The 14595-nt window shown below is 33.9% G+C and overlaps 1 protein-coding gene across 1 annotated transcript in view; it reads right to left on the reverse strand.

Annotated features, from left to right (window-relative positions):
• The window catches only part of LOC124366170 (gamma-glutamyl hydrolase-like), a 74256-nt gene extending 60938 nt beyond the window's left edge, over positions 1 to 13318 (reverse strand). Inside the window, exon 1 of the mRNA XM_046822520.1 lies at positions 13196 to 13318. The gene's annotated coding sequence lies outside the window, so the exon portion shown is untranslated. The remainder of the gene's footprint in view (positions 1 to 13195) is intronic.
• Between the last annotated feature and the right edge of the window lie 1277 nt (positions 13319 to 14595).

Genomic DNA, 14595 nt, shown 5'->3' on the forward strand with positions numbered 1-14595 from the left:
ACTCGATCCCTGTCCAGGACTCTCCTGACCGGTTATTAGCCTTTTAGGAGTTTGAGTATAACTCACAATTTTATTAATTGGCTTTCAAGCTGATCGTTGAGTACCGTATTGTTATTACTCCGGTATACAAATGCGAAAATGCCTTTGTTTGTTTCTTTGTTTAGCTTTTAACGCGTCAACTAGTCAACCAATTGTACTGAACTTTTACATGGGCACTCTTACGGTCTCTGGGATGAATAGGCCTAGTTGTATTTTAAAAATCCCTCTGGGCCTATCGAAAAATTCTATCTTGGTCTAAAGTTGTAAAATATTCAGTCAAACAGCAAGTCTAATGTAATAAACTGGTCTGTGTAAACATTGTTTATTATTTTCAAATGTTTCACATTTATAGTGAGTACATTCTCAAAAGCATAACCATTACTTTTTAACGCCGTTTAAATTTCAGCGATTAGGAGAGTTCTCTTCTGCCTTAGAAAAATTCCTAAAACATAAGGTCGGAATTTACCCTTTCCCTTTGAAGAATTCAATAAGAATTATACTAGGAGAAAGTCGCTGGACTGTGCTTTAGAATTAATGTGACAATTCCCGCTCTGTTTTAAAATATTAACAATATTTATCAGTTTATATAGACACCAACTTGTAGTGCCATTGTTAATATACTTTTAACTGCACATTTTTATCAAATACTATTATATATTATACCTAGAAGAAATGTTACTATCTAACCTTTACTATAAATTTAAAGACTGATATTAAAAACATCTTAGTTTACTTTTGACAGAAGTAAGTTTCTTTGATCTGTGATATATATTTTCTTGATCAGGAAACAAGGCAAAATCAAGTATAGAAAGACCATACTAAGAACAAAGTAAATTGCAATGGCCATAATATAAATTTATTGATGTACCTTCTTGATCGTGGCAACAGGGAAAACTCATCGTTGGCGTAAGGAATATAATTCACTCGAGCCAGCAATGGGCCATACACGTGCAACTCTTACTGAACTGCGTGTAAAGGAGAGGGTAACTGCTAGCAGTGCAGGTATAATAGGCAATGTGGTCTAATTTTTACTTTGCATTTAATGACTGTTATGAAACCTTAACTAGTTGTCTTTTGACTAAAATAGGCTTCTCCGAGATGTGTGTATACATATTTTCTTAATTGGAAAAGAGGCAAACTCAGTTATGGAAGAAAAAAAAACAAAAATCGGAGTAAAATACAATGGCTATAAATATACACTTTATAACATATTTTCTTGCTCGTGGGGAAGGCAAAATCAACATTGGTGTCGGAAATATAGTTCACTCGAACCAGAAGTGCTGATACAGGTGCAAAACCTACGAAATTGCGAGCGAAGCCAAGGTTAACTGCTGGTATGATGTGAAAATAACGTTCTCAGCCTAGACGTTTTAATGAATTTGTACCCATACTCTATACAATAGCTAAACTCTAAATAAATTTGTTGAAAATAATTCCCCAAAAACAATAACGAAAGCTTTTAATGTATTCAGATTTGACAGCCCTTACGTTGCTTAAACATTTTTACGTAGTAATTTTATAATGGTTCTTATATAACCACTACTTAAATAGTAGAAACTGAATCTGGATTGCTAATATTTGTAGTGTGGTTATAGAGTTTCTAACTCAGTTACAAAGTGTTTATTCAGAGAAATATTAGTGTGGAAACTATCCTAAAGTAAGCTATAAATTTGCCGTCTAACTATAGAACACCTTTTACTGGCGAGAATTTTTAGTTCTACGTTTTATAAGATTTATGGCTGTATTGCTATAATATTACGTTAGCTTTAGACAGTCTATTCAGTGTTAAAAATCGCCGCATTTCTCATATTTTGAAGGAAACAGGATGTTTCCGGACATTTGCCATTGTTCAGTGAAACAAAAATAATCAGTAACACTACGTTTCGAGATCTGCAATCTAATTTCTTCTTCAGGTAAATAACTAACCTAATACATTTATAAACATTTATCAAGTGCATGTTTTAGAGTTAGTCAAGTTGACACACAACATGGTGGTTGTGATTCCTGACTTAGGTGTGCCACAACGCTTCGGTATGATTTGTTTATTTTAACCTAGTTTGTAATTATGTATTAGGTTAGTTATTTACCTGAAGAAGGGATCAGATTGCAGATCTCGAAACTTAGTGTTACTGATTTTTCTTTCACTAAACGATGGCAAATGTCCGGAAACATTCTGTTTCCTTCACAATCCTTCGGTCGTCAAAAATAAATTTCAAACAAAGAATTCTTATATTTGTTGATTTTTGTGAAATCTCACACATTTAATTAACCTTTTGGTAGAGTCGTATTATTTATTGTATTTTCTTTATTTGTAGTTCTAATTTTATCTTGCATCGACTTTCATGTGCTGTTAATCTTCTGAAACATCGATGGACTCCAATGACAGACCGCAACAAAGGACGCGCCCTCCACAGAGCCTAAGGGTGAAAAATGCCGACGCCACCACAGCCACCACCACCAGAAGTTAATGATATGCTCACTATTACGCTCCTGCCCCCGACATGTTACAAATGCTGCCCCGTGGGGCAGTCATAGATCCATAGTCTGGAGACCGGGAGCCGGCAGCTACCCCTGCGCATTCCACCGCCCCTAATATATTACCCTACGATAACACCCATTAAATTAATATGCAGCCACTGGCGAGCACCCAGTTTTCGCCGCCAACAGCAATTACTTGCCATATGGCCCTTACAATGTTATTTTTATGTAAACTACGTGATAATTGATTATATTAAGAGTGCATTAGACAAAAATGTTGAATAAATTGAGCAATCTTTTAAATCTACAAAAATCCAACATAATCAAGAAGAGCAACATGTATTCAATAGAAAAAAGTGTATGAGTCAGCCCCATTTATTTTTCACCTTCCCCTTAAACTTGACCCCTGGAATCTAGAGTCCGTCTGAAAAAAGTTCAGCTACGATGAAGCTCAAAATAGACTTATTTTTAAATGGTTTAACATTTACATAACGAAACGAAATACCAAGCTAGTCTATGATCTTACACATACTGAATTGTGTACCTGACATACCTATTTATGGATTGCACTTGATTTTGTACTCTGTGTGTCTCTAATATCGAACCTATGCACAGTTATCTCTTCAGACGGACTTTTGCCTCCAGAGTTCAGGAGTGACAGCGTCAGGTTTCAAACGCCGCACTAAGTGGAAGTTAAAATGGGGCTGAACTCAATATTCGCATCGAATCAACCCTTCTCGCCATAGCTACGTTACGAGTAAAACTTATTACTTAAAAATATCTTGAGGTTAAATCGAAATGTACCTCAACCCTCTCATTCAAATTGCATTTTCTAAAGCTGGCTACACACTTCTTTCATAAAACATTTTGTCAGTATGAATTTTTGTCATTTGTAGCATTTTCATTAGCATGCATTATTTTTACTAGGTATCCATTTGCAATATTTTATCAAATACAATAAACTGATTAATCAATACTTTATTAATAACTATCAATTGCATGCCATGCAGGAACGTTGTCTGTAATACCCCAAGTTGGTCAGATTCCGTTATATGCCCCCAACGCTTAAACCTTTTTCAATGAAATTAGAACGTTATAAAACGATGTATTTGAGTAACAGAACTAACATTCCATCAATCAACAAGCATTTCCAGGTATTGCGATCGGTATTGTTGTCGCTGTTATCTTATCTTTCTCGAGAATCCGGATTACGGCAGGCCGCGCGGCATCACATGATTATTTAAGTTTTTTGCACGGTACATAATTGCCTGTCTGTTACAATTCAATTTATATTTATGATCAGCCCCTCTAGAATTTGATATTTTACTGATAGGTACTATCTCGAGGGATGCTTTTCTTTCGTTGACATCAGCGCCGGACACACTTTTTTTTCGTTGACATGGCCGGAGGCACTCGCATTTTGGGTGGCGGAGTGTGATCAAGAATAAAAAACAAGTTTTGTGTGTTTTTCAATAAAGAGTTTAGTTTTTGTTTGGTAATGTTTGTTTTTGTTGAATTGTTGTGTTTGGAGAAATGTAGGGGTGTGGTCGATATAATACGTAAGTACCCTTTTTTCTTAGCTAGTAACCAATCGTAATTCATTATAATCATCCGTAAATGAAAAATTAGCGTTGGGAGCATAATGTTAGTTCTGTTACTCAACTACATCGTTTTATAACGTTCTAAGTACATTGAAAAAGTTTAAGCGTTGGGGGCATATAACGGAATCTGACCCCCCATATTTTATTCCGATAGACAGACATATATCACCTCTATATTAAATCAGTAGTAGTAATGGGTTTATGAATGTTCAATGTTTATTTAAAAATTCCGTCTACAATTATCAGTACCGAAGGGCTTGAACATACACATGTACCACTCTTGTTTTTGTATTAGACCCGAGAACACAGTTTGTAAAATATCGGAGTCTTTTAGTTATGCTACATAAAACTACTCAAACTTTTCTATAGGTTTGTAAACAATCTAATAATTTATTGGATTCTCTCAAGCTTTTGTGACCGTCTAGAAGATTGTTTGGTTCCGTGACAAGCACTATCTCCAGGAATGATGTTCCTGTTTCGTGCTCCATGGCCATTGGCGTCTTTGGTAGATAAGATAAGAGAGGAAAGTTACCAAAGAAACGTTCTTGGTAAAGTATACTTCTACAGAATATAAAACTTCATTAATGATGATTACAGTGTAATGGTTTCGAACGTTTTGAAAAGGATTCTTTCTACGCCAATATCATTTTAAATGATAATACTAAACGTTTTGAGGGAACACGGTCTGAATTCATTATCAAATCTTGGAATCAACTATGAAAATTTAACCCATGTATGACCTCTCAATTAGAGATCTTAGTCTTTTGTCCTTTTGCTACGTAAAATAAATCGAAATATATCAGCAACTTTCATCTTTTCCCGCTGATAAAGGATCTTGTAAAAATAGAAATGTATTTCCCATTTCTTAGCATAACATTTATACCTGGTTTAAAACTTGTAAATTTAAAAACATGCATTTTATACTTTAAGTATATGTACTTGATAACTAAAATATATCTTTTTCCTTCCTTTTAATTGCATTTACTCGTAATGTTTAGAGCCTATTTAAATCTCCAAAGTTAAAATTAATATATTTAATTAACATATTGATTAGTTTCGTTATAAATTATTGTAATTATAAGAAGTGTCCGGGAGTGACGACCAGGCAGAAGGTCGTATTTGTGATTGATATGTTTTCCCTGTTTTGGACTAGATAATAAAAATTGACTTGTAGAGATGAATTGCTCTTTAGAACGGTAGAACACAGTAGAACGGAAAACTCTCTGCGTGTATTTTTGGCACCGGTTTATATTCGTCAGTTAAAATTAGATCTCTATGTTAGTCCAGTGTGTTTTGGTGGCCACATTCTGATGTCAGCGGAGCTGTGACTGTTTAGCATGTACTTCCCAGCGAGACGTGAGTTGGGGTATGATATTCTTCGTAGAAGATTTGGTCAAGGTCATTCAAGATTCATAATATTCTGAGAGGATATATTATTACGGTCTTAACGAGTTTAACGAGTTCGATTTTAAACTGCTATATAACAACATTAGACTAGAATTCATGACTGTGAGGAATTCAGATTGGGATCTAGGAGATCTGTCCAAGTAGTCATGGCTTACTATGGCCTAATCCATCCCCATTTTGCATATTAAATAAGAATTTGGGAAAGGTGAGCAAAAAATTATGGTTGCCTGTAAAGTCGGTTTTACGGGCGAAGATTTTACGTGACAACGTCTTTTTCTCGGTAGAATATTTATTGATATGAATATTATTAAATTGCACAATAGGAACAAGGAATTGAATGAAAATAAGAATTGTACAAATTTTAACTATAGAAATATATTTTGTTTACTAAAACATTGTACATAATTTGAAATTAATTAAAATTTGTTATTGTAAATGGTAAAGTTGAATAAAACATTTACTAAAATTGGAATTTGAAATTCTTGCTAAACACAGTTAAATTCTAACTCCGCGCGTGGTGATTGGTCGGTTTAGTTCGTTTGTTTGGTCGCACTGTTATGACAGGTTAGAGGTTATAATTTGTTATTTAAAATGTTTGACTAGCAATACGCGCTGTTTCTTCTCAATCGACTGAATTACGATTGATTGCAGAGTGATTTAAACTAATAATTTACTTAACACTATCAACATTTGTCAATAGTATGACATAACCTATAAACTCAGTTTCTCAACTTTTGTGTCAATCTAACAATTAATCAATCAATCATAGTTTACGATAATGAAATATCAGTGTACAATTATTTACCTTTATTGTTGTAGTTGTTGTAAATGACGAATCTAAGCACTCCACATTTTCACGAATAAACATAGTTATCTGCTTTATCCCGTGCGGCGGACCCACAGTTATCTGCTTTATCCCGTGCGGATCCCGTGCGGCGGCGGACCCACTGGACGGGCATCGTAACGTTACCGGGCGTTACACTTTTTCATGAGTGACTCCGAGCCGCAACCTAATTTAAGACGTTGTCACGTCAAAAAAAAAAAAAAAAAAAAAAAAAAAAAAAAAAAAAAAAAAAAATAGAACGCGTCCTTAGACTCCGAAAAAAGGCTGTCAGAATCATTTGAAATTTGAATTACAGAGAGTTGTGTAGGGAATCTTTCGGGGAATTGAGATAGCTGACTTTGCCCTACCTCTATATTTCGGAGGTGATCATGTACTGCAAATCAAGGTGGCAGGAACGTTCATCAATATTAAACTAGAGGCAGGGACAACTTTGAACTCATCAACGCAGACTGAAATTAGCGCAACATCTACCGCAAGAAGTTGGTGTCAGATTAATCAACACCATGAAGAAATCAAAATTTCCAATAATCAAAATCAATTTAAAACGCGTCTCAAAGTCCTTTTTGTGTCCAAGGCTTTCTAGTCTGTTGATGAATTCATGATACACCGCTGGGATATTTGAGAGTGCTGGATTTGAGGTTAATGTGATCGTGTCCGAATTGTGAGTATGAAGATGTGTGAATGTATAGATGAAACCCTGTAAATTGACTGAAATTAGACGATTGCTATACGATGTAAAAACTGTTGAAATAATGCAAATAAAAAGATTACTATTATAGGAGCAATATATAGTTCAGAAAGGATCAAGGGAGTTGGGAGCTGAAGAATGTTCTAGGAAGAACAATGTGTGCATTATTTAGCTAAGATAGCCACACCATATAATGGAAAAAGGAATGTTGTAGGAGGGAGTTTAACTGGGCGTGCGACCCTGGCCAGTAAGGGTGATGGTGAGATATAGCACGAGGAGGAACTGCAATATTAGATTGTGGCACCTGAAAAAGAGGGTAGATACCTGTTTTAGAAACGCCGTGTTTATGTTGTACTAATAAAGAAAGATGGTGAACATTCGATGGTCATTCATTGACTATAATAAAATTTAAACAAATTATCTGTTTAGAAAAAGACAGACATTATGTATGTTCGTAACTAGCTGTGTTATTAATTTGTATTTCTGTTTATTAATACAAACTTGTTTTGTTTTATACTCATTTTATTGTATTTTATACATTGACACTATACACTTCTCGGCTTTGTATATAAATTAATCTGTGTTTAGTACAGTTATTTTAACGCTAATGTTACAAGCTTATATTATTTGTTGAAAAATTCTAAATTGAATACATGAAACATAAAAGAATCTAAATTAATAACTTGTAATCGGTGCAAGATATTTTAGTAAGACTTTAATTCATTTTCTTGCAAATAATTGAGTCATTGTTGAATAGCGATAAAATATAACTATAAACGCATGAAAAGTATGTAATTTAATTTTTGGCAACAATGTTCTTATTCTACAAATGTAAATTTTAAAAACCAAACATTATATATATATATATATATATATATATAATATATATATAATTTATATAAAATATTGTTTTGTATATTGTATAATGATATTTTACAATATAAATTAAAAATTAGTTTTCTAGCTTCACTTATATGTATTTTTTAGTAATTTTGAGTATCAAACAACATAAAGATAAGTTTATTTAAATTTCGCATCAAAACGATTACAACCATGGAATTATAAATTAATTTTATTAATTAATTTGAGTCCTAACTCAGTGCAGCGTGGAATAAATTTTAGACATCAATCACAAATGTATTATTAAACCAGACTGCATCAACATCAAATTATGTTCTCGCTGGCGATGCTAAATCAAATGTCTAAACCAAAACGATTCACCGAAATTACCAGATAAATTACAGTGGGCTTGTCGTTAAATTTGTTAAAAGGGAAAAAATCAATTTACAGGTTTTAATAGAGACAAGACATTACAAATGGGTCCAGTCTTTTAATTGAGGGCTATTAATTCGTCTGGGCCGTTTAATTGTCAAAAACGGGTCCATTAGGGTCCAGCCCAACACGGGAATTGGTCTGTTTCCATTCTAATGACCTCCGAAAACAGCTCGATCCCATAGTTAATGTCTCTGAGAACGAATCTTGTTAGTTATTAAGCGTTCTTTTATGTCGGTATGGTGGCAGCACCGCTTTATTGGTTGTTAAAAGATTTGTTCCTCTTTAATTGTTTCTTTTATTTCCTTATTCCAGTTGTAGGCGGAATCGCGGTGTTTGTTTTGCGCTGGAAGAGTTCCGCCCAATTAGCCGCTAGGGAGTACCACAAGGTTTTGGACTGAGGCCAGTCTTGTTTACGTCAATCAATTGGTCTTATTGCTGGGCCGTTTCGGAGTGTCAGTCGTTCGTTTGACTGGGATGCGATTCGATCTTTGTGATTGGTTCGTAATTTGTACAAACAGAGACAGTAAACTGGGGAATCTGAAACGTTTGCCAAATTAGTTTAGGTGGATTAGTACAGGGTTCTTGATCTGGTTCAAATGTCGCTTTTGTAATAAATAAAATAAGTAGAATAATTTTTATTTCTACCTTCTCACGTGAAATTTCCAGCTCTGCTGACAAAGTAACATTATTTTCTACATATTTAATGGATATATACACTGCAATAAAATATATTTTGTTTTCTGTACAGGATCATAACTTTAAACCGAAATTTCCCTCTTGTATTCAAAGCTGGTCTAACACACACCAGAAGCGTATATTTTAATTTAAAAATAATTTGTGATTCACCTGCATAGCACCTGTGGCTGTGGGCAGTGGAGATTGACTGCACAATATATCATATGTAGGGATGAAGGGAAGGGTTGGCCTATAAATAACCAAGCTACCGAATGGCACCTATAAATACACAACGTAACACAGTTCAAAAGCGCCTGGAGCGTGGGTCGGAGATTTGCGTTGGAATCCGAGGTAGTTATTTCCATGTGTGCATTAAATAACAATAAATTACATAAGGCTGCAGGAGAAACTGGAAATAATACTATTTACTCTAGTAATGAAATCATACTCTCATGGAAGAGACTATTATTTGTGGTTAAAGCGATCCTCAACTTCATGAAACGTCGTTTACTTACGAAATTTCTATTTATGCATTGCTAGCTCATATTTCACCTTATTGCATGATTATAATAATTTATTATATTGTACCTGCAAATAGTCAAGGAATTGGAATGTGTATTCTTAGAAGTTACCTTTTGAAAATTATTTAATAGCATACTAAACTTTAAAAGAGGACTTAAAAATAGTATTAATTAATGTAGGTGCATTTTTTAAGTGAAAGTATACCTGTATCTTAAAGTAATTTTTAAAATACATGTTTGAAAGCCTAATTTGTAAAAATTATAGTTAAAAGCAGTCTGCATAAGTAAAAAGGCCAAGCTTTTGAATTGCATAAAGTTTGATCGAGTTATTCACTATGTTTCAATAATTACCGCATATTTAAGGCACATTATGAGCTCTAAAACAATTTTTTTTAGTTTTAGTTTAACGTAAGGTAGTGCAATAATTTTTCTGTTGGGATTGTTTTTGGAATAAAAATATGAAAAAAAACCCTATAAAATCCCTTTTCTGAGTATAGGAGGCATAGAAATATTTCCTTTCATTCCACTTCGGCTTCAATGGCGTATAGCCAAATCTCAGGGATGACAGGCACCGTCATAGAACACACTTGTTTAGTAGAAATGAAGTTTCATGACAAATTTAACGACTACAGATTAAATTGTTCTCAAGTTATCCTGTGGACAGGTAGGCTGCGTAAACGCATATCCATAACCGCTACAGAGATATGCCCTTCATCAAACACTACTTTGCCTAATGTTGAAATGCAGTTACGTGCAAATTTTCAACTTTTAGATTGTGTTTATAGACCTTCTACCCTGTACAGATTTTCCAGATGCTAAAACACAGATATAGTTGCTTGGATAGACAAAAGTTTCAAATGTCGTAGGTTACGTGTAAAACTGAATTGGAAGACCCTTGAGGATGTTAATATCCTCATGTCTGTTTTCCTATACTGGGAGATCCAAAAGGAACTGACACATTATAAAATCAATTTTATTCACAACATTTTAACTAAAAAATGTTCAGATAGAACAATTCAAAAAGTGTTTTTGTTGATACTCAATAAGTCTAGATATGGCCACCGTAAGAACGGTGGTAGCTCTGTTGGTATCAATCTTCCACCAAACATTTTCATCATTGAGTAACGCTTACAGTAGCATTCGTTATACAGTCTCGTAGGTGGTTCAAGTTTCTCTGAATACACAATTTTTGGAAATAGGACCAGAAAAGGGCCATTGGAGTTAAGTCTGGACTCCTTGGTGGCCATTGTATCCGACCTACCCTACCAATCCATCGAGAACTTGTCATCCAGAACATGAACATTTGGTGGAGCACTATCCTGCTCAAAGTAAATTGGGCCTTTCGCAGTTCCAATTTCCACTATTTTTACCAAACATTTCTAGCATATCACAATAAATTACAAAACCGGTTACAAAATTCTCTGTAAAGAAAAACTACTTCAATCACCTATCGTGCGTTAAGGCATACCACTTCTGACTTCTGGAGGCATATGACTTCTGGAGTGAATGTGGTGGTTTTGACTCACAATTTCTTCAGTAATGACGATTGAAATTGACATGTGAAATTTGCTTCGTCTGAAAATACTTTAAGTTATTTTAAAGAAATCATCAGGTGTGCTGAATTTCGTATTCACGTTTGAAGAGCCAAAAACGGTGGACATATCGATATTTTACTAAGTTGGACTAAAAAAGTTTTGTGCTTTTCTATTTGTACATGCATAAGTGTTACCATATAGTTTAAATTTTGTTAATACAAATTGATGTTAAAATGTGTCAGTTCTGTTTGGATGTCTCTGTATTTATTTATACTATTTTAATATAGTACTATTTTAAATAGTTAAGCTAATCACCAGATTAATTAACGAACTGAGTCATTAATAATTATAACACAATTTATCTGTGACAAGCTGTATATTTCATAGTTTAACAATGTTCAGAGACGAAATCCTTCTAAAATTTGCATCAGAATAATCATTTTTATGTCCAACATAAATTTTACAGATAATGTCTGTTGGTTATCAGGACGTACAAATAATCAGTTTGATTATTGGTTGGGTATTATGTAAATGATGAATAAAAGATATCTTCTCGGATACACCGAATAATAACCGTTTTTCATGTTGAAGCCTTCTCTTATAAAATTTAGCACTGATATAACAAAGTACATATTATAAGGTGAATATGAAAAAATGAATAAACGATTGAACAGAGTATAAAATAACCTAACAGAACATCACAAAATTATTTAACCAACTTTACAGCCCTTTGGACTTTTGAAGCCAAACCCAATTCTTGGACCGAAATGACCTTATATACAAAGTTTCAAGACTCTAGAACATTTCCATCAAGAGTTGTTGCAGAGAGGCACACAATAAAACACGATTAAACACTGTTGGGTCCATAATCATCATTGTTCTCAAATTTCGACTAGATGTCAGTAAAATGATAAATGTCTGTTAAGAAATCATTGTGTTGGTTAATGGGGTTATAAAGCAACTCTAGCAAATACTTGATCTTCTTGGACCTGAAGAAAAGAAGCGGCGGTAGATCATTCAAAACCGTTATCGTTTTCAAATTTCCAGTAGATGTCATCAAAAGGATAAATGTCTTGGTTAAGATATCACTGTGTTGGTTAATGATGTTATAAATCAACCTTTAGCAAACAGTAGATCCTCTTGCACTTGAAGAAAAGAAGCGGTGATAGGGCAATCAAAAACATTATCGTTCTCATTTTTCAATAAGATGTACATTCATTTGAGTACCAGCATGCGTGAAGATGACAGGAAACCACAAAGCCACTAGGGATTTTTACGATTGCAGGAAGTGGTCTGAACATAGTAAAAGGAAAAATGTTTTGGTTAAGGAATCGCTGTGATGGATAATGGGATAACCATGGGGTTAAAGCAATTATTAGCAAACAATAGATCCTCTTGGTATTGAAAAGAAGCTGTGGTCGGCTACAGCATTCGTTCAAATTTTGACTAGTCTGGGTTTCAGTCATTCTAGTGTTGGTATGTGTAAAGATTGAATCTGTTACTTGTAAAAACAATACTAATGCAGTTTTAGATGCTAAACAATCTGGTGATGATCGTTCTACATATTGTTTGACTCGTACACAAGCGTTGAACCATCTAAATTCCAAACTCAAAGCCTCGCTGAGATCTGTCTACAGACTCCGCTATTGGAGCACTTGTTAGGCTATTGAAGAGGTGGTTCAATTTAGAAGCGAAACGCCTTATATTTGATAAAAAAACATTGATTTATTCTGTTTTAAGAGAAACTTACAAGGACGATTGTTCATTCCTTTGAACTCGAAGAACATATATAATTTAGAAACCATGAATTATAAAAAAGAGTGATTCATGAGGCAAATTTAAATATTTAAAATATTACTTCGAAATTTTGTACTACCGAAGTGCAAGAATTATGGAAATTTCCTTAGTAGTAATTCCAAAATTCGCACATCTTAAAATTCAGATGAAGTTGCAGCTGAGTATTTGCATCCCTCAAGAGTATTAAATTCTTGATTTACATGTTTGTTAAATTGTAAGTCATTTAACGATGCAACATTTGATGTTGTAACTATCATTGCACACTGAAAACAATATAAAATTAATGGTTTAACTCATAGTTAAATGACAAAGCAAAATAAAGAAAATACACTTACCGAGGGAAGACAATAGAACACGTAGTGTAATATAAACACAAACACTAGACGGAACGTCAGACGTGACAACTAGCGCCGCCCGTGGACAACTGGCACAACTGCGACGAGGTTATCGCTAAACAAAGCACGTTCTCTAACTCGACCTTCTGTCGTAGTGGATTACGTCAGCTGATCATCTTGATCAAATCCTAATTTATGTCACTTTAGTTCCTCACTTAAAGAGCACATTTACTTTATACACTGCGTAAGAACACAACCTAGCTTTTTGTGGAAACTAATAAAAATATCTACTAAATAATTTTGTATCGTGTTACATAATTAGTAGCGCTAGTTTTGGTGATATTTCAAGACGATGGTCCAAATGAAAATTAAAATATCTAGTGAATATTTTATACCTTGTCGCACTTAAAATAAACCGCATGGAATAGCAATTACAGTTATCTCAGATAGTGTCTTAAAATGGGGATTTTCAGGTGATTTCAAAGTTTTACATTATAAACGGAGATGAATGCTGCCACCACTCTTCAGTTATTTCCTAACAGGCATTTTTAACTGTTCCCCATTTTATTTTTAATGGTATACTAATTCTTGAGTTAAAATTCTGTTACTATAGTTACCTTGACATTTAAAAGCCTCTCAGAAAAATAAGCAAAGCTCTCTTAAATCTTAGACTTGTGAGATTGTAATTCTAATGTGAGAATAGGAGTACATGAGGTTTTATCAATTTAAAATTTTTTAGTAAAACTAGTCCAAAACACGTTTATTAATATTCATTTGAATCACGTTTTTGTTTATTTAGTTGGTGGCAAGTATTTTTGCCTATAATGCTTGGGACGATCGCCCCCATATTTCTTTGTTCAACAGGAGTAGACCTACCATTAGGTCAAATTAACTGCAATAACGGTCCCAATGAGTTTTCTATTAAGAGCTTTACTCGAGGACTAAAATGTAAACAGCGCCACCGAAAGGTTCACAATTAATTGATTGAACTGCCATAATTTGTAAGTATGAGTTGTAAATTAATACACAGCTCATGTTATGGGAAAACTAGTAGCATAATTTGTTAACATTACCACAAGTATTGATTAATAATTTTATTTAATGCATTGGAAACTGTTTGTATATGTTTCACAAGCTTCGTGCCACATCCGTCTGATCTAATTAATGGGATATATAATATAATGATATTGGCCTAGTTATTTCTAAGAGAATTGAACGAATGAAGCGAAAGTCTATAAACCATAGTCAATAGAGAAACCGTATTTTAGAATCAATAATGATTAAATGTTTCACTTGAATTCTCCACTACCTTTCCAATTTTTTTACTCTGTGTCTACCTTTCAATAAGCCTCAGTCTGCTTATCATCTAATCTAGTTGCCTTTAATGCTCTGTTAATCGG

This window comes from Homalodisca vitripennis, chromosome 7 (assembly GCF_021130785.1).
Source record: "Homalodisca vitripennis isolate AUS2020 chromosome 7, UT_GWSS_2.1, whole genome shotgun sequence".
NCBI classification, from domain to species: domain Eukaryota; kingdom Metazoa; phylum Arthropoda; class Insecta; order Hemiptera; family Cicadellidae; genus Homalodisca; species Homalodisca vitripennis.